Genomic DNA, 21,664 nt, shown 5'->3' with positions numbered 1-21,664 from the left:
TTCTTAAGTAATCTTGATCACACCCAGTAGTTTTTCATTGGCCTCCAGACAGTGTAGGTACAACAATTACTTGAAATGGGGAAGATGGAGAGGCGTCCTGTTTACCTATCCAATAACTAACCTGGAAATGTTTCTTGCTGGAAGCAAAAGAACCAGCTAGAGCCAACACATATATTTTTGGGTGGTATGCACCCTTTCCAATGACCCAGCACACACAGAAGACTTTTTGGACTAAGGCTATTGGAGGCTTTAACTCTCACTCAAACTAGTGGAGAACATATGTAAAACTATTACAGCATGTATCACCATTATTGTTGCAATGAGAAATATAAAGAAGGTACAAATTACAAAACAGATAATTTGGTGTGAGAGGCCCGGCCGGGTATATGATGTCCACTAATCTAAGTGGGCACCTTGCTCCAGTCCAGACAACGCTTATGGTGATTTAAGAGGTCTCAGACAACCTTAGAAAGCAATCCAAGTGGTGAGAAAACGTCACGCTTAGTTTTGAAGGAGTATAAAGCAGCTTGTTTTACCAGAATGCAATCTTAAAGCATATATTAAATGAAAAGGAACCACACAAAGTATATATAAAAATATGTATTTATCATATAACACTCTCTAGTATGTTACAGTATCTCCTACAAAAAGATAGAAAAAGAGCACACATTACTTTATCAAAGAAATCACAGCAAATAGCACTAATAAACAGTGGGCCCCAGGGGGGACCACATCATATACTAAGAAAGTGGTATAAGAACCACAACTCGAGTCAGGTCAATGTTGAGAGGACATATAATTGCTGGGAACCCACAGAACCACCCCAGGTAAGTAGATAAGGATGCCACCGAGTGCATGTGCCATGTGAGAACTCAACTTCGTGCTCCATACAAGTCTATGTGCAAGTCGCAGTTTGAATTTGAAAGATTAGGGACCCTTCCCAGTGGACCCTGAAGAAACCCCGTGGAAGACAGAAGGTTGGAGAGCCACCCCACCTGTGGATACCATGGTACCCAAGTTACCTATCCCAGGGAAGACGGGTGAAGAGGTGTGAAATGGCGTCGGAAACCACTGTTGAACCCAATGGAGGACTTCAGGAAAGTGCTGCTGCTGGAAGAGGAGAAAGTGTCTGGAGACATCCAAACATAGATTCTTCCCGAGGAGTACTTGAAAGCAGAGGGGACAGAGTCTATGTCACTCAGGGGTGACCAGAAGACTTGGAAGACGAATGCCGTCCGATGTCAGGTGCTTCAGGAAGTATGTTGCTGACCTTGACTCTGCAGATGAGAGAATCAGGCAGTGCTGAGGACAACCAGGACTCTGATGCAAGCTGTCCCATGAAGGATGTCGGGTGCTGAGGGGTCGGTGTCCGACGGGAGCACCAACAAGCCTTGGCAAATGCAACCCATGCAGGAAGTCAAGAAGGTGCACGGTACGGAGGAGCAAGGTGCAGGGGACTCACCACAAGCAGGGGAGTTAGGGCAGGCCCCAAGCAATCAGGGAAGCCCAAGGAAAACAAAGATAACTCTCAAATGGACCCACAGGCCGGAGGCCCTGAAGTAGCGAGAATACCTCGAGCAGCTCACCAACAGGAGCAGGCCACTATGCCCACAAGGCAGTTTGGCTAAAGATCTTGGTGGAGGAAGTTGCCAGAGGTTGGGGCTACTTGGAGCCAATGCACTTGTTGCAAAGTTGCCAACAAGTATCTGCACCTGCAAAAGTACGCAGTGCACAGAGGTTCAGTTAATGCAGACCCCATGAGGGATTCTGACCAAAAACTCGGTGAGAGGACAGCCCAGGCCTCGAGAGATGTAGCCTGTGTTGTTGAACCCTTCAGAGTCCGCAGGAGCTTGGGATCAGAAGACAAGTCAGCACTGTTGAGGTGCCTGTGAATGCAGGGAAGTGACTCCTTCACTTCAAGGGAGATTATCTCTTCAAGTGGCTTAGCTGCTCCACAGGTCCTGCATGGATCCTGTATGGTGCACAGGCACAGACGATGCAGCAAACTGAAAGGGAGATGAAGTCACGCCTAAACAATGTCTAGTGAGATCCAGAGTGCCCAGACAGTAGAAGTGCAGTGGTTTCAGTTCTGCATCTTGTCCACGATGAATCTAGGGACCTACACCCAGGTAAGCCCTTAAGTACCCTTAGGGAAGGGTTGGGTAGATCCAAGGAGGGTCTGGACAGGGGGGAGGCTGCTCTCATGTCCTTTGTCCAGTTTCGCTCCAGAGTGGGATCCAATAGCTCCCAGGACTTGTTTGATCTGGACTATGCACAGGGACACCAAATGTGCCCCTCATGCAGACTTTCAGGTGCCGGCAAGAGGACCCACCCAGCCCTAATACACTAAATCCTGTCTGGGAGGTAGTCACACCTCCCTGTGACAGGATGCCTATTGTTCTGCCTTTCCATTCTCAAGCTTTGCTCAACAGCAGGTTGGCAGAAATGTGTCTCTGGTCAGCAGTGTTATATTCCATATAGGTACCCCAACATAGGCTCTGGTAACATTATAACCCTTCATCTATATTCTTCCCTACATTACATACTTAACGGTTCTTAGGGACTGACCTGTTACCTAGATACAAAACTGCACACAGAACGCATGATTTTCCCTGGTAAAAGCCTCATACATTATGCATGAGGATTCTTGGAAAGTCAGCAAGAGTACCATCTCCTGTATAATAGCTATGTATGAAGTTCATTCCCGACGTCCTCCTAAGTCCGAGAAGTGGCACAGCAAGGTAGAATCCCTGGGGAGACCCGTGGGTATATAAACATCACATCTTCCTGAGACATAAAAGGAGATCAGGATTTCCCTGCCGACACACTGACGTGAGGCACTGAGGTTCCTGCATGCAGATACTCCAGCTTGCAGTGGTCTAAAATTCTTTGTGGGGTGTCCAACTCGAGCTCAAGATGGGGTCCCACAGTCTCTCACTTCATGAAATGGGGTTGACTTTATCCTAGAGGGATTCTTGGCTTAACACCTACATACATGCTAGGTACTCTTAGGTACATCTAGTTAGGGTGTGTTCGTAGGAGTACTCATTTTTTACTGTCATGTATTTATACCTGACAGTATTCATGATTTTAGCAAAATGGTAGAAATCTACCATCCTTTTACTAGTTTAGTGCTTCTAATCATTTATATCTGTTTCTGTCTAGTGATTGCTGCAGCACATCTATTTTCCACTAGAATAACGACTGATCAATAAACGCTTATTGAAAAGGTCCATACCGTTTATTCTGTGTATCTCTCTGAGCCTAAGTGAGCACGAGTGACTAGCAAAAAGTATTACACTGTTTCCACTGTTCTGAGGGAGCAGGGCTGTCATGTTCAATAGTTGCCAAGAACTATTCTCTCCTTGGTAAGAGGAGTTTCTAGTGGTACTGTGAGCTAGCTGGTACACAGGCCAACCTACCCGGTGGGGGTGTCTAGAATCAGTCTGACTCCAATCATACAGTATATGTTGTCTAAATGCGCAGATCCTGTATACGTTTTATAGGAACTATACGACAGCAGCAACCATTTTGTGCTGTCCGGGACTAGAAGGCTGGTACCAACACTGAGAGTCTAACAGAGGACTCTCCCGGTGCTTGGAATCATACCTCCCACACCGTTTACAGTGTGGGGGTGTGATTCCAACTTGTTTGATACCAAACATTATAGGATTCGTTGCAGCCATTTGCAAGATGGTCATCGTGCGGTCACACGATGCCCCTCTACATAGTATATGGCTGCTTCACTGACAACCCGGGAGAATGGACTCCATAGGCTGCAGGGGTGTCCTGCTTATGCAGGGACACCCTCTCACTTTGAACCGAGCACCCTGCCCTCAGGATTGTAAAGGCCTGCTAGATGGGTGACTTTTGGTTTTAAGTGCAGTGACCCTTAGATATAGTTAACCTATATCTTTAGTAAGTGGTGCATGCACCAACCTACACAGGCTGCAATATCAGGCCTGTAGTTCCATTTTGAATGGTCTCTCATGGGTGACATAATGCATGCTTCAGCCAATGGGAGACTTCTGGGGTATCTATGCCCTGGGTACATGGGTACCATATACTAGGGACTGATAAGGGTACCCACCTTTCCAGGGGGTAACAAGAGAGTGTACAGAGTTCCCCAAAGGGGTGAGTTTGCTACGGGAGGGGAAAGGGCAGTAGCTCTCTCTAGAAAGGATAGCAACGTGCAGCAGGGAATCAAGTGAACCCTTAACGGAATAGAGGATGCCTCACACAATTAAAAGGCTGGACAACTGCAGCCATCCGACCTAATGACTGTATCGTGTCATCATTGGCCTCCTGCTCCAGCGACAGGCTGGCGGTGCAATGCCTGCCGGGTAGCACGTCGTGCTACTCTTTTAGCGGAGTTCTTTTATTCCTGGCCAATGGGTGCATGCGTGTGAGGGACCTAGGGAGTGCAATAGTGAGCGTGAGTGACAAATTAAAATAAGTCAGTAGAGTCCATTAGAACAACTTTAATGATATGGCTCACTGCTTAATTAAAATTGGTAAAGGGAGGGGTTGCGAAGCACAACGGGTAAGGTAATTTGGCCTTGTTCAACCCTCGCCTATGGTGTGGTCAACATGTTTCATGCCGGAAAGGCAATTCTTCAGGACCTATAGACGCTCATCAGTTAGTGCGAAATTTCAACCTAATTGAAGAAAATTTCATATACAACCTGTGTATCAGGGCAGGGAATGATCCTGCGGTGATCCATGCCCCTTAATCTCTGGTGGCCGGGCCCCACGAACTGTCCTTGGGAAGGCCTGAGCAGCGAGGAGTCCCCTGAATTGCTCGAGGCAAAGCGGGTCAGCACCTACCCATCCCACGGCGGCGGTATCGCAGGACAGCCTTTCCAATCTGGGATGTACCTAGGTACTGAACACAAAAGTTTGGGCAAAAAGCAGATAGACCGGGGTCCTGATTAGCAGGATCCCAGTCAGACTAGTCCAAAACCAGCTTAGCACAAGGCAAAATGTGGGGGTACACATGCAGAGGGATAGGGATCCTCCCTTCCTACGTACCCCCCAAACAAAAAGAGCTAAGGCTAACCTTGCTCAGTTGAGACTTTAGTTCCTAAGTGGCCATATAAGGAGGTCCTGGATTTACATGGACACTCCCTATCCTATGGTCCACGGAGAAGTACCTCCCCTGTAGGGTCTTGGACCCTCTAAAAATTTTGGGGTGACTACCTGTAATCTGCTTTAGCCAAGAAAGAGGCTGATTGGGTGTCTGAGTAGGGAGATGAGGTCCTAACAGGGTTGGCCTCAGTTTCCTCAGAGCACTGGCCATCATGTAGTCCTTTCTTTCTAGGACTGACTGTTACCTATCCCTAGGGGTCAACCTCTAGCTGCCTGCAACTTTTGGGTGATCCGTTCTGGTTGAAGTAATGGAGGGCCAGTGAAGGTTTGGGGCTGTCGTATCCCAGGTTTTCCTTTGCCCTACAAAGTCCATCTGGGGGTTGTCATTGCCTAAGGGTAAGAGGGATCTCTCAGATTGCTGAGGATTATCCACCCATCTAGTATGACTAGGATTGGGGTCATTCATCTGTGGATGAGGGATTCTTCTTGGCAGTGGGTCCTTAAGGGTCCACTGGCATCCCTGACCTCTGCAGTCTTAGGCTGACTGAGGCTTGGTAGAAAAGTGCAGGATACCTGCTCCAGACTGGATACCTCCTTGGAAGGCTCCCCTACCCTCAGTGGCTCTGCCAGGACAGGCCTGACCACCTCTGGAGCAGTTCATTCACAAGGGGTGGGATCAGTTTCCTGAGGAGGCTCAACTTTACCTATACTCTGGAGAAAAAAACATTTCTTCATTCCCTTTGCTCTTTAGTGGTGTAGGTTGGGCCATTTATTCAGGCTCCATTGCTCCTGGACTTCCCTGTGGTTGGACTGGGGCCCTAAGGGTCACACCAACTTTCTCCAGATCATTTCCCAAGAGGCAATCTACAGGCATGTTTGGCGACACTGCAACTCTTTTGCGACCAGTGATCATCCCCAGCTGAGACTGACTATGGCCATGAGATGGTCTATCCTAACACCATTAGTGTTGCTCACCTGGTACTTGTAATGTTAATGTTAACTGCATTTATAAAGCGCTGTTGCTTCCCGAAGGTGTCCTGGTGCTGAGGTGAGGACCTACTGGAGATTAAGATCTTGTGTGTATTGCGAGCTACTTTGTGAAAAGCCAAGTTTTTAACGCCTTCCTAAAGGCCATCAAGTTGGTCATGCATCTCTGCTGTAATGGAAGTGTATTCCATGCCTTAGCTGCGAAAGCAGTGAATCTTCTGCCACCCCAGTTAGCTTTTTTCATCAGGGGCACATTGTCACAAATTTAGCATCCAACCAACTGAGTATTCTTTTGGGTGAATACCAGCTGAGTTGTTGCTTCAGAAAGTCAGGCCCTGATCCATGCAGAGCCTTGAAAACCAGACACAGGGCCTTGAATTGGGTGCTCTTTCTGACTGGTAACCAGTGGAGTTTTTTAATAGATGCTGTGATCGATGCATGCTTGGGAGATCCTGTAAGGAGTCTGACAGCCGTGTTCTGCAGCATTTGTAATTTGTTCATAGATCCTTCTTGAAGCTTAAGGGAAAGAGCATTGCAGTAGTCCAGTCTGGACATTACTAATGCTGTGACCACTGTTTGTTGTGCATCTTTAGGAAGTAGGGGCATTATTTTTTTTACATGATCTGAGAATGAACAAAGTGGTAGATGCCACAGAGTTAATCTGGTCCTTGAAACTGAGTGTGTCATCAATCCAAACTCCCAGGTTCTTCACCTTCCTGGTCGGGGATGGCAGTGGGCCTAGGGAGTTTGGCCAACAGTCTGGGGTCCCGAAAATAGGATTGTTGCCGAATAGCACAACCTTCGTTTTATTGGAGTGTAGCGTTAAACAGTTATGCACTACAATTACCCACCGCATACATACAGTCCTGTAATCTGGATGCAGTGTCATGTAGTTTCTCAGGTCGTATTGCTACTACGATTTGGGTGTCATTGGTGTAAGTTGTCAAGTTAAAACCAAAAGATTCAATGAGGGGGGCTAGAGAGGACACATAAACGTTAAAAAGTGTGGGACTTAATGAGGACCCCTGCAGAATTTCACAGGGTAGGGAGAATGCTTCTGCCTCAAATGTGTCCAGTTTGACCGATTGAGTTCTTGTACTCAGGTAAAAGCTGAAATTGGGGCTCTAGGTTTCATGTCACCATGGTGACACTAGCTTCTGTGTCCCTATCGGCTACAACTTTTTGACCATTCATCAGAGGCTCCTGTTTATACTTGCCCTAAGTATTGGGACTTTCAGTAAAAGTGGAAAACCCCATAGCACCATCACATACTAAGGTGGCCTGTGTGGGGGATCTGGCTATGCCAGCATCCACCTCAGTACCCCATGAGAAGCCAACTACATGTGTGGGTGTGCTACAACTACCTGGGGGAGTACTGCCAGGAGCACTATGGGGTGCTGTAGTATTGGGAGGAATATTTTCCTTATTGCTGGCCTTGTGGCAATCAGAACCATATTTTTGTGGCATTGCTTTTTTCAAAGAAAGCAACAAGGTTTCTTCCCAGGGGAAGCAGGAGTTTGGGACCCACCCCAGAAGAGGTCTTTTGGGGACCTTCGGCTTCGGAGGACTTCTCTTCAGACCTATCCCCACCTTTCTCTTGGGTTTTAGAAGTATCTTTCTTCTGGTCCCCACCACCTTGGTTCTTCTGCTTAACCCTGGTTCTGACCTATTTATCTGCCTTCTTTCCCACTTCTTGGGGAGAAGTCAGATCTAATTCCACCAGGTACTAGTGCAAAAGCTGTTTTTGACACTTATTAAGGATCTGCTCCCTCATAATCAAATTGTACAATCCTAAGTAGTCATGCACTTTGCTGCCAAGCAACCAACCTTCCAGAGCCTTAATAGCAGTATCCACAAAGTCTACCCAATCCTGATTCTGGGTGTTCCGGGTGTCTCTGAACTTTATCCTGTACTGTTCAGTGGTTAAACCAAAACTATCAACGAGAGCACTCTTCAGAACTGAGTAATGGTCAGCAAATTCTTCTCTAACAGTGAGAAGCTCATCTTTACCTTTGTCAGCAAAGGAGAGCCACAAGATAGCTGCCCACTTCTCTTGAGGGACCCTCTGAACTTTGCAGGCCCTCTCTAAAGCAGTTATCCGTTTATAGATGTAATCCCCAACACGGTAGGGAGGGAAATTGCTTAGGTTCCTATTGTCAAAGGTATGTTCCTTACTTCTAGGAACTCTGTTGTTGCCACAATGGGACTCTAGTCCCAATTTCTCCTTTACCCTCTGGACTTCTAGGGACTCTCTGTCAAGGGCCAGCTGTTCTTTCCTGAGGCTGAGCCTAGCTTTCTCAAGTTCAAGCATATGGTACTCCCTATCTAAAGTGTTCCGTCCTTTACTAGAAATTGAGGTCCCTCCTGACTGTCTAGAAGTATTGGACTCTGCAGAGGAGGATCTAGACCTCCTTGGTCTACTTTGCACCTTTCCAAGAGGATCAAAGAGGGAATCCTCTTGTCCCTCTGTGTTATCCTCTCGGAGGTCTGAATTATCCAGGTGGGAGACATCAGGCTCCCCCGGGTCAGGGTTTGATTCTAGGTCTAAGAGGGTTACCCCTCCTGCCCTATCTTCATTCCCTGCCCCACCCACTCTATCCTGTTCATCTAACCCAGATGCTTTCCTCAGGCCATCCAACAGTAACACCTCTTGAGTGTTGGGACTTTTCCCTATCTTCAGCTTTCTAGATTCACACAGTGCTTTCAGTTCTTGGAACGAAAGTTCACTGTATCTATTGGGCAGAGAGCCACTGGCATCTCCTTTAGTAGACATACTAAGTGAGGTGTGGTGTTGCACCTACCGAAGCTAGTGGGAGCCAAACTCTCTTAGGTTGAAGAAAGGGTGTGCTGGACCCTTTACTTACCCAACCCCAAGTTCAGTAGAACTTACTATTCTAAGCTGGTATTTATATGTGCCTAGTACCAGTGTCTTTTAACTGGTAAAACAATGCAGGCTTGAATCCAAACCACTACACACTAATATGAGAGGCCGGCCTGGTATATGATGTTCACTAATATAAGTGGGCACCTTGAACCAGTCCAGACAAATCCTATGGTGATTTAAGAGTACTCAGACAACCTTAAAAAGCTATCCAAGTGGTAGCTGTGGAGAGCAGCCTTCAGGCGTTGTCCTGAAGGAGTGTACAGCAGCTTGTTTTTTCAGAATGCAGTCTTATAGTATAGATTAAATGAAAAGGAATCACGCAAAGTGTCAGGATTCGGTTAATCCGCGCCTACCTAAGGTATAACTACAACTCCCATGATTCCATCTCAGAGGGGAGGTACTTAAGATCAAGACACGCTGGGGCGGACGCGCTTAATTCTGTGTTTCTTTCCTGTGATGCCAATGAGTATTCAGCCTTCTTCGTAGGGAGTTTTGCGGTGCCTTGCTTTGATCTCTCCGGCTGGACAGCAGAGAAGACATCGACAACCACACGGGTAGGACGTTGCTTTTGTGCGGAGCGCTGTGTGTCCCTGGCCATGCGCTGCCGTACTCTGTCCTAATTTTTGTTGCTTCTGTGCGGAGCGCAGTGTGTCTGCTGGCCACGCGCTGCCGTACTCTGTCCTGCATTTTTATTACATTCCATTCGGATATTTACCTTGCGATACACGGAAGGGTCATTCCCACCACGTGGGTTCGCTGACCTTCTAGTGGCCATTTCATGGGAGTACATGTGCAGCGGAGCGCTGTGGTGATTAGGAAACCACGCGCTACCGTTTGCCTTGCTTCCGGATTGTTATTATGTGGAGCGCAGTGTATTGGCCTAATCACACACTACCATGTAGCCACCATCATGTCTTTGTGATATATCCTTTGTTCTGGCAGAGCGAAGTGGTGAGGATTAATCACACGCTACTGTTCCTTCAGGTTACTATGTCAATCCAAGACTGAACAGGATTTCCTGGTTTTCGCTTATTTCATTTCTCTTATAATTTCAAACATTACAGTGTTTCAATTGAGACTCAGGTTAAGACTTCCTGCTGATATTGACTTCTATAGAGATAAAGGAGTTGAACTATATTCTACCAGGCACCCCTTGATTTGAGTTATTCCTTGTGGATACAATTCCCTGATAGCAACATTATTCTTTATGGTATGTGAGAATGTGGTGCATCTGTTGACTGTTAATAGAAAATCAAGAAAGGTTATTATTTAGATTACCTGTACATGTTATATGTTTACAGATTCAGTCCTGAAGAGAAGGTCTGCCTTGGATGCTCTGATGTTTAAGAGGTCCCTATGACACACTACAGGTACTGCTGATTCTAGTGAGATCATCTGAGTGTAGCCATGTATGTATACTTTGTCTATAATATTTTATTTGTGTTGTTTCAGATCCTTTTCCCTGCAGTCCCCTTCCCTTTCCTTTCCCTCGCCTGATGGCTCAAACACCCTGTGTTTACACTTCAGGCTGTTGGTAATATCTGGAGGTGGACCCCTATTAGCAACGACTAGATCCTGCAGAGCACATCTGACACAAAGTATGTATAAAAATATGTATTTATTATATAACACTCTATTTGTTACCGTATCTCCTACACGGAGATAGACACAAAGCACACAATACTCTAGCAGATAAATCACAGTAAATATCTCTAATACACAGTGGGCCCTGGGGGGGGGGTACCAAACCATATACTAAGAAAGTGGTATAAGAACCACATCTATTGTCAGGACAATGCTGAGAGGAGGTAGAATGGCTGGGGACCCACAGAACCACCCAAGGTAAGTAGATAGGGACCCCACGGAGAGTGTGTGCAGTGTGAGAACACAACTGTGTACTCCGTACAAGTCTTTGTGTAAGTTGCGATTGGAATTTTAAAGATTAGGGACCCTTCCCAGTGGACCCTGAACAAACCCTGTGGAAGACAGAAGGCTGGAGAGCCACCCCACCCATGGATACCATGGTACCCAAGTTACCTATCCCATGGAAGCCGGGTGCAGCAGACTGAAAGGAAAAACAAACAAAGTCCAGCAAAGTCCAGAGTACCCAGACGGTAGAAGTGCAGTGGTTTCAGTTCTGAATCTTGTCCACAACAAATCTAGTGACCTACACCCAGGTAAGCCCTAATAGACTAAATCCTGCCTGGGAGGTGGTCACACCTCCCTGTGACAGGATGCCTATTGTTTTGCCTTCCCCTGCTCAAGCTTGGCTCGGCAGCTGGAAGGCAAAAATGTGTTTCTGGTTGGCAGCATCCATTTTGTGATATCCGGGAACAGAAGGCTGGTACCAGTAACACTGAGAGCCTAACAGAGGGATCTCCTGGTGCTTGGAATCATACCTCCCACACCGTTTACAGTGTGGGGGTATGATTCCAAGATGTTTGATACCGAACAGATAGAATTCGTTTTCGAGATGGTCATTGTGAAGTCACACGATGCCCCTCGATATAGTATATGGCTGCTTCACTGACAACCCGGGAGAAAGGACTCTGTAGGCTGCAGGGCAGTCCTGCTCATGCAGGGGTGCCTTCTCACTTAGAAACAAGCACCCTGACCTCAGGATTGTAAAGGCCTGCTAGAGGGGTGACATAGAGGTTTTAAGCTCAGGGACCCTTAGCTAGAGTGAACCTATTTCTTTGGTAAGGAGTGTATGCACCTACTTACACAGTCTGCAGAGGCATGCCTGTAGTTCCATTGTGAATGGTCTCTCATGGGTGGCATAATGCATGCTTCAGCTCATGGGAGACCTCTGGGGTACTATGCCCTGGGTACATGGGTACCATATACGAGGGACTGACAAGAGTACCCCAGTATCCAATCTGTGATATACCTAGGAACTGACCCCAACAGTTTTGTGAGAAAGCAGATAGACTGGAGTCCTGAATAGCAGGAACCCAGTTAGACTAGGCGAAAACCAGCTTAGCACCAGTCAAAAAGTGGAGGTACACATGCAGAGGGATCCTACCTTCCTACATTTGGTATTTTCAGTATTTCCCTTTTCTACTAAGTCTCTGCTAACAGTTATCAGATAAATGGTCTGCCTTTTTGGGAGAGGGAATATAGTGATTGCATACCTGTTGCAGAGGGCAAACCACTCTTGGTTCACATAACTCTGTTTATTGCAAGCTAGTGCATGTTGTATCAGACTTAGTACCCTCAAAGTTGATCCTCCGTAGAATGAAAGAATGCCCTCTCTACCTGAAACAGATCATATTTTGGAAGGTGTCCGCTTAACACTGACTAACTGTGGGAAGAATCCTACAAGAATTTGTACAGTAATATTTCCTGCATATTTGCAAATTACACAAGCCTGAATAAAACATTATGGTGCGCATGCATCAAAAATAGGCAATTGCGATTTTTAAGGAATCGTAATTATGGAATCGCCATTGCCTATTTATGTAGGAATAGTAAACAAAAGTGCGATTCCTAAACATTCCTTAATTGTGACTCGCTAATCGCACGATGAAGTGCCTTGCAAACGATGAATCGATGCTTGTACTTTTGTCTTTATATGCTTCACAGTTGCAATAAAGGAACCTTGACTTTGCAGTGTCATTGAAGCAACCCATGTATACACTTTTTGACATGGTTAGGGCAGTGGTGACAGTTCATTGTACTTTTCTACTGGCATAATGTTTATTGATGTGCTACTGTTTATGATCAAAGGAATGGAGCACCCATTCACCTTCGGTGTGATTTTGGGACAGTGTCCAAAATAATTTTGCACTTTCACTTGTCGACCTAGCTTCGACCAGCATCCTTCCGTGCAAGAAACTAATCCTACACACGCACGTTGTCCAGTGGTCAACTGTGACATCGCACACCCATCTTCCTCAATGTTGCTTGACAATGATGGTGACAAACTTTTAGATGAGGAATTTGACAACAATGACTGTTGTTTAGTTTCTACTCTGAGTGGGACGGGTATGCCCAGACGTGGGTCCCATGCTCTCCATGCCACTGGAGTCAAGCTATCCTGGCTGATGAGGGCTGAAAGCCCGAAACCGGTCCTAGGATGCTTGTTTCCAGTCCAGGGAGGACCTGGCCTGGCAGTTCGGGCTGGGCTGTTCCCATTGGGTGCAGGGTCAAGACTGATATGCATATGGCTGGTTCCAAACTGGAATGGCATGCTGAGTAAAAAAAGGATGGATTTAGGCCCAGATCTCTGTACATGGTTATGCATTCTGTACACCAAGTGTTCTTTTTGCATTTTTCACCCCGAGTGGGAAGGGTATGACCAGATGTGGATCCCTTGCTCTCCATGCCACTGGAGACAAGCTATCCTGGCTGATGAGGGCTGAAAGCCCGAAATTGGTCCTAGGATTCTTGTTTCCAGTCCAGGGAGGACCTGGCCTGGCAATTCGGGCTGGGCTGGATTCATTGGGCGCAGGGTTAAGACTGATTTGCATATGGCTGGGTCCAAACTGGAATGGCATGGTGAGCAAATAAACAATGGATTTAGGCACATATCTCTGTACTAGGGTGAATGTAAGACATTGTTCTGCATTCTGTCCACCAATTGTTCTTTTTGCATTTGTCACCCCGAGTGGGACGGGTATGCCCAGACGCGGGTCCCTGGCTCTGCATGCCACTGGATTCAAGCTATCCTGACTGATGAGGGCTGAAAGCCGGAATCCGTTCCTAGGATGCTTGTTTCCAGTCCAGGGAGGACCTGGCCTGGCAATTTGGGCTGGGCTGTTCCCACTGGGCGCAGGGTCAAGACTGATTTGCATATGGCTGGGTCCAAACTGGAATGGCATTTGGCATGGTGAACAAAAAAAACTATGGATTTAGGCCCAGATCTCTGTACTGGGATGAATGTATGACATTGTTCTGCATTCTGTCCACCAATTGTTCTTTTTGCTTTTAGTGTCTACTTATCTAAACTGATGTTGCAGTTTGCCTTTGTGGGCGTGGTTGGAACGGCTTTGTAATGTTCTGGAATCAATTTAGTTTTCTCAACGTAAAGCACTTGATCTTTGCAAATCATTACAAAATGATTCTCTCTCCTGCATCCTTTGCATATCTGTCCAATGGCTGGACATTTACCTTCATGTGGAAAGGAAAATCCACATTGAAAACTCAACTTCTTTTTCTTTGGAGTCTTTACTTTGTAGCCTTCTACCTTGTGCTTTGACTTACTCTTTAAACTCAATGCTGATTCATTATGGGCCATTCCAGCCTCCATGTTAGCTGCTTGTCTGTCACCTCTTTATCTCCCTCTGACAGCAATGTGTATTGGCTCCAAGGTTTCATCATTTGTTGTCTGAAGAAATCAGAGAGACAACCACGAATGACTCTGAAACACATGGCAGCTTCATCATTGAACTTGTTGAACTTGCAATGCTTGATTAGTGAATCAAGTCATTCTTCAAACTGATCCATTGTTTCACCAGCTTGTTTGCCTTTCTTGGTTGAAAATGTACATTTCATAGTCAACATTTGACATTGGATTGAACTTGGTGCTCACCACCACCTTGATTTGAGTATATGTCACTTCACCACTGTGTCTTATGTTCCTTATCACTTCTTTAGTCCTTAGTTCTTTTTGTCATTTGCTTTCTCCAGTGCATCAATGAAATCCTCAAAGGATTCGATCCAGGCAATCCATCTATCACCAATATTCTGCGTTTTGCCGGTATTGAAGGGGGGCAGTGGTTTTCGGAATGCAACAGCATCACAGCCTGTGGAACTTTCTGCTGTCGGGAGCAGAGCTCTCTCTGGCAGCGTCCGCTCCCTGCTTGGACTGGCACCTTCATCAAACACTAGCTGTGTGCTATCATTTGTGCCATTGCACCCCTTTTCTGGTTGTGAGGCACTGCCTTCTTCATTGCCAGTAAGTAGCTGCTTTGTTTCTTGCACGCGTCCTTCACCCTCCTGCCCTCTGTATATTGTGTCTGGTTTCTACTGCCTTTAGCGTTTCTTTGGGTCAGATATTTTTCTGCTTTTAGTGCTTTCTTGCACTTGGCTATTACTGCCTTTAGCGTTTCTTTGTACCTGATTGTCGCTGCCTGTAGCATTGTTGTACTGTGTGAATGACTGCTCTCTGTTAGGCTGTGGCACAATATCTCTTGTCTCAACTTTACCAGAAACTTTCTAGCTGACAACAAACAAACTTTCTGTAAGGACTATCACTTTTTCCACAGCCCTTGCACTGGCTGCAGTGGCGCTTTGACTCCACATATGCCAACCATCGATTTTCACTTCAACTGAGAAACATGTGGCACATACAAGCAGTTTGCTGGACCACGGCAAACTTTCTGGGAGAGCACTCTCGGTTCTTCAAATTACGGGGTTTACATTATCCCCTATCTCGTTGCCAGTTGCTCCTTTCTCCCATGCCCGGACACATGCAAAAGATCATGCCACACACGGAGCTTGGTATTACATGTTTTCATTCCTCATTGTGTAACCATTAACTGAACATTCTACATCATGAATTCTATCATCCACACCCAAGCACTTACGTCACTGTTCTGTGGAGTCCGTTAAGGACCAAAAGTGTCACAGCCTAGCAGACAGCAGTCATCTCTAACTCATAACACACTACAGAAGCTAAGGATTAGCAGGCACATTGACTCTCCGATCTTTTATTATCTGCTACAGCACAAAAATGCTTAATTGGAAAATACGTACCATAATTTTAAACACTTTTTCAAGTTGGACGCTGCCCGGATAAGTTTGAAAGAGGCAAAGAGATGTACTTAGAGTATTAGTAAGTGTAATTTTCGTAATAAAGAAATTCAATTTACTTGTTTACAGTCACCAAGTTATGTTATCTGGATGTACGTATTGTTCATTCTTTTCTCTAGTAGGACCTCGTGGCATTATTCAGGGTTGATTACTTCTTGCCCTAGTCAATATATAAAACATATTGCCATAAATCACACATCACATACATGGAAGATAAATTCTGCGAAAAAAATGCTGCCATTTTTTAACATATTGCAAAGGGATGGTAAGGACATTTGAATATATATTGCAATAAATGCAAGTCATGCTGGGAGCCCCTATCAGCTCTTCGCACTTGTGTCACTGATAGCTAAGTCTTTGTCCTTGGCCACATATCCGTTACACTTGATCTAGTGGCCAGGTTTACAAGATGCCCTGGAACAGCCTGCTGGAACTCCTTGAAAACAATTGTAATCTTTACACCTGCTTTGATTTTATCATAGTTATCTTCATCATTTCAGAATACTTATAAATGAAATTCAAATGAAATAAAGAGGATTGTATTCGATCATCCCTGCTTGAATGCAGCTTATCCATATTTTTTTATTAATGTCACTGTCAATTAATGTTTTGTTTTACTTGTAAACACTTATCGAATCGAATTTTCCTTTGTGCACAAGGGGGCATTCCTCTACTTGTGACAACACAATCATTTCCACAGCAGTACTGTATATTGAAGAGAGATAAGACCAAAGATTGATGGTTTCCAGGAGGAAGAGGCTTTGACAGCATGAAAGACATGGAAGTAACAAATGTGTCTTTCATTTTTCACTCAGTAGCTCCAGAAGTAGAATTGTATCATTATTGTGAAAAATGTACTGCAAAAAAGCAATACGGATAACAACATTGAATCATGCGGCTGTTCTTAATTGTGGCACAGGGGATGTTTTTGTAGCATTGACAAAAACGTGAAAGGCACAAAAAATCGTGCTAAGTAATTGCTTTCTTATTTCCGTGTAAGAATGGTTAGGTATTTTTTCTGTAAGAGTGGAATGGACAAGAGTGGAATTCTATTATGCTCGCAAAGATCTTTAGCTGACAAAGTGAAGCTGTAAAGAGTGAACACAGCACAGTGCTTTCAATCAAATGTTAGGACAGTTGGAAGTAAAAGATTCTGTTGGAGATGACTCACAGAAAATGTTCTTTATAAGTGCTCTGCTTATTTTCCATTTTTTTGTTAAAAAAACAAGTCATACTGCACTGTCAATGATTTTGCAAAAAATATTTGAAACCCGAGGTTCAGCACAATATTATTTGTCTCTTAGTCCTTAATAACAGGAGAGTCTATGCTCCTTTGCCACTGCTTTGTGTTTTCAAAAGAGTCCAGAGAGCACTGAATGTTCTTTTTCTATTTCAGACTCTATTCAGACCTACATTAAATACTTTTCTCATCTTTAACCGATGGATCCCCATGTCTAATGCATTTGCAGAAAGCAACTGCACTAAAATTTATGGCAATTCCGACTTATGAAATGAATCTTTTAATGAGCACCCTTTTTATATTAAATGAAGCTAAACAAATGTCTTGATTTTAAAATCAAAGAGCAAAAAAGGAACTCAAACAAGCAAAAAATATAGGCCCCCTATTCACTGAGAGGCCCCAATTCACTGAGAGTAAAGTTGAAGTTTACGACTTTAGTTATTCACAAGGGCATTTACTACTCGTAAATGCCCTTTGTGAATAATAAAGTTGTAAAGTTCAACCTTCGGTATTCACAAAGGACATTTGCGAGTAGTAAATGCAGTGCTTAATTTGAGCCTGTGCTTTCCAGGGCTCAGCACCGGCACCTAATCCTCAGCACTGGCCCTTACAGCACCAGTTAAGGACACACTCATTTGGAAGGCACGTGATTTTCTCTAGAATCACAGGATGCTGTGCCACGCTGAGCCTCGAACCCGGTTCCCCAGCTCCAAAATCGGCAGCTTTAGCCATTAGGCCAAGTCCTGTCCAGAATAATAAGTGCCGGGGTTCTAGTCAGGGGGCAGTTTGCATCAGCACACTTCTCCTGTTAGCTCTGCCTCCTGAGGAAAGTCCCGGCTTTTTTTTATTCTACAAATTAACCACTGAGTAAATGCCCTTTGTGAATACAGAAAGTCATAAAGTTCGACTTTCCTCTCAATTTAATTTTGTGAGTCGGAGCCTCAGGGTGCAAGTTTGCGAAGTCAGGCTCCTCCCAACTTTACACAGAATATTTAAGCTTTGCAAGGTTAGCAAACTAAAAAACATACAATGTTCATTAAAAAACAGTCCTTTCACCTGTGTATGTAAAGTAGCCCTCCAGTATCACTATCCATTTGTGTAATGTCCTCCCAACAATTACCTGGCGGTGTGTAACGTAATGTGACACAACAGGCACATTCAATGTCTTGTTTTCTGTGTCCCTATGCCTTATGCGACCCTTCCTTTTGTGTCGGTACACACAAGGCACCTCCTGTGCTGCTGGTATGTTGGAGGTTGAGGGATTGTTGGACGGGAGTAGGCATTCAGTGTGCCGGTTTCCTGACATGTGAATGAAATTGCGTTCAGCTCTCTCTCTTCTGAGTCTGTGATCATTACTACTTTTATTTTTTATAATCAATTTAATTGATTTTATAAAATATTTTTTTACAAAAGAAAGAGAAATAACAGTGCCACACAGATGATCATCATAGCTAGCTTTGCGTAACATGCCATATTGTAAGTGCATAGACATTCATAGAAACTACAAATCACCTTACATGTCCAGTGTTACCAAGGAGAATGTACAGACATAGGGATTTTGCAACCATTTGACCCATATCCTTTCATGTTTCTTTTGGCAACCCCTGGCTATTAACAGGGGTTTCTCCTGGGCAGCACACCAGTCCACCCCTCAGCGCCATGTAACTACACTCGAGGGATCAGACTGTGACCATGTCTCTGCAATGTTGCATTTGGCCACCATGGTGATCGTCCCTAGGAACAGTTTGTTCGCCCGGGACCCATCCAGGCCGTCCATGACTCCCAGGATAAATTGTAGATGGCTGTGGGGCACCTGGCAACCTGGTAAATTTGTGAGTTCAGCTTCTACCCTACTCCAATACGTGGTGATTCGGGTAAAGGCCAAGACCATGTGAAAGAAGTCTGCTGGTAGTTGCCCACAGCGTGTACACACTGGTGAGATGCACAGGCATGCCTTATGGAGACGTTCGGGGTGAGATAGGTGGTATGCAGGTAGTATAATTGAATTCGTCAGAGGGGCCCATCCATTCTCTGTGTCGGATTGAGTTGAGTGATGCTGGGCCATTGTTAGTTATGGTGCCGTATATCCCCGATACACCTCCCTTACCCAATTTTCCCATCATGATTTGCACCTCTGGTGGGCTAAACCCTGGGAGCGCAGTGCCTGTGGATATGTGGGCGCTGAGGGCATGCCACAGCTGTAAATATTTATAAAACTGTGAGGTATGGAGGGTGTAGCGCTTTGTAAGTCTGGGAATGTCCTGATGTGATCACTCGTCCAAATGTCACCCAGTTGTGATAAAAGTAACATATGCTTTTTACTGTGTTTTTGCTTGCACCGAGATACCCCTCTCAAGGTGATTTATGCACAATATAAATTATATTAACATAGCACCTAAACTACATAACTTCACATTATTCACACTCAGTCTATAAGCAAGTGTCTTCCTTCTATGTCCTGATAAGATGGTTGGGAGACTACTTATAAAGCTGCCCTTTTCATAATTTCTGAAATAACACAATGGATAGCATTTCTTTTCAGCCTCCATAGTAGAGTATGATGTTCATGGTGAATTTCAACCCTCATATCTGTTCCGTAGGGTCACCTGAATGTGGAATTGCTGGACCTGTTCATGTTTTAAGTCATTTCCTGGGCCAACAATTGATGTTTCACATAGAGCAAAGCAGGCTATTTTAGAATGTAGGCAGTAGAAGTACATATTGTATTATTTTGTCCATTTAGTAACTCCACATTGTGCAAATAAATGTGTGCATGGAATGTCACAAAGAGCGCCCACAAGAAACTACCTGGAGTGTTTCTTTTCTATCTCCCCGTGAGTACCCACCAACCTCCTCTAAGGAGGACACCTCCCAAGGGAATTGATAACCCAAGAATATCGCAGGAGGGAGGGGAACAGAGACTTTTTCTTTTTATGAAGGACCCTCACTCAATAACTAGTTGGTGACATGCTTCATCATTGGGTCCCCGCTGGGGCGGCCGAATGCCCCCCCAGCGTGCTACAATGCCTGATTACAGCGGAGCGGGATGTGGTGAGTGTAACAGTGCCCAAATTAGAATGTGAATATAATTATGTGTGCAGAATATAAGTTAAAAAATGCAGAGGTTGTAGCCTTACAAAATTCTTTAATAATGGCCAACCTGCGTTAGATTAAAAACAAAGTGAACGGACTGCCAAGGTTCCCCGCGGTATACCTGCTCTCTCGGCTGCTGTTTTGTTTTGTTCCGGGAGACAGCAGCCGAGAGAGCAGGTATACCGCGGGGAGTGGCGAGTGCCGAAAGAGACACCGCGTGAAACGAACCCGCGCTGTCCTCACCGAAGGGGCAAGTCTTTGCCATCCACTAAGTTTTTTGTACATTCCTGCAAAACGCAGTGAAAAACTACGGATCCCTTCTGGCGAAATATTATTTTTCACACTTAGAGCCTCACGGGAGGGTACGCCTTAGCGCGCGTACACCACCGGAGGCCTTTTCTGATAGGTCCTGACGAATGCTGAGCAAATTGCACTTAAAGCAGCAGAAACATGTTGACCATTTTTTGATATCTAATAGGACTCAGGTTCCCTAGCTCAGAACCTTGGCAGTCCGTTCACTTTGTTTTAATCTAATGCAGGTTGGCCATTATTAAAGAATATATCCCTAATCATAAATGTAACAAACAACTAAGGAGTGACTTGATGGTGCTGTGGGCACAGAAATAGAGCCAGACACACCATAAGAAAAGACCTTCCACCAACTGTGATAAGGCAATATTGGAACAAAAATAGGGAAAAAGAGTGAATACACATACAAAAGGGAACCAATAACTCATATTTGTTTAAGAAGAACCATCACTCACCCTAGTGGTGACATGCTTCATCATGGGGTTCCCACTGGAGGAACCGAATGTCCCTCCAGCGTGCTTCAACGCCTGATTTACAGCGGAGCAGGTTATCGTGAAATGAACTTGATAAGTGTGTGTTTAAGTGCAAGTGATAGTGAGATATTAAAAAATATTGGTTGTACCAAAAAACAACTTTATTTGGTGGTCAGCTAATATTATTAAAAACAATGTGTGGGATATTGCTAGTGGTAATATTTTTGACCACTTATATCCCTCCAAAAGCAGGGCGACATGTTTCAGCTGTCTCTATTAATTCATGCAGCTTTCTTCAGGGCCAATACCGTGAATATCCCTGGTGGTCCGCGCTCGCTAAGGCGCGTCCAACCAGTGGATATATGATATGTGAAAAATAGAATTTTTATAAGAAAATACCGGAAGTGTTCGGTTTCTGCACCCTAGTTTTTCTAGGGGCCCAAAAACATCTGTAATGAGAAAACACAGCATTAATGCGTTTTTCAAATCACTCTTTTTATGTACAAACTTCATTACTACATGTATCCCTTTTGATTCCAGCATTATAAGTCACTCCTTAGTGACGAATACCCCTTCACAACCCAAATTTAGGATGAATGGAGGATAGACTTGGGAGGGTAACTTCCCTGTCTTAGCGTATAATGTCAATAGGCTTACTTGTTTAGACAAGCCTTCAAATCAACATCATACTTCATCAGATAAAATCAGCCGATAATGATGCATATTCAGTATAATTGGTTCTGATGAGTATTCAAGTAAAAAATGGTCTCTTAAGGTTGTAAAGGTGCATATTTAATTAACCCCGTTTCACTAGAGAAATTGCAAACAATGAGG

This window comes from Lissotriton helveticus, chromosome 12 (genome assembly GCF_964261635.1).
Source record: "Lissotriton helveticus chromosome 12, aLisHel1.1, whole genome shotgun sequence".
NCBI classification, from domain to species: domain Eukaryota; kingdom Metazoa; phylum Chordata; class Amphibia; order Caudata; family Salamandridae; genus Lissotriton; species Lissotriton helveticus.
This window is presented reverse-complemented; position numbering follows the sequence as displayed.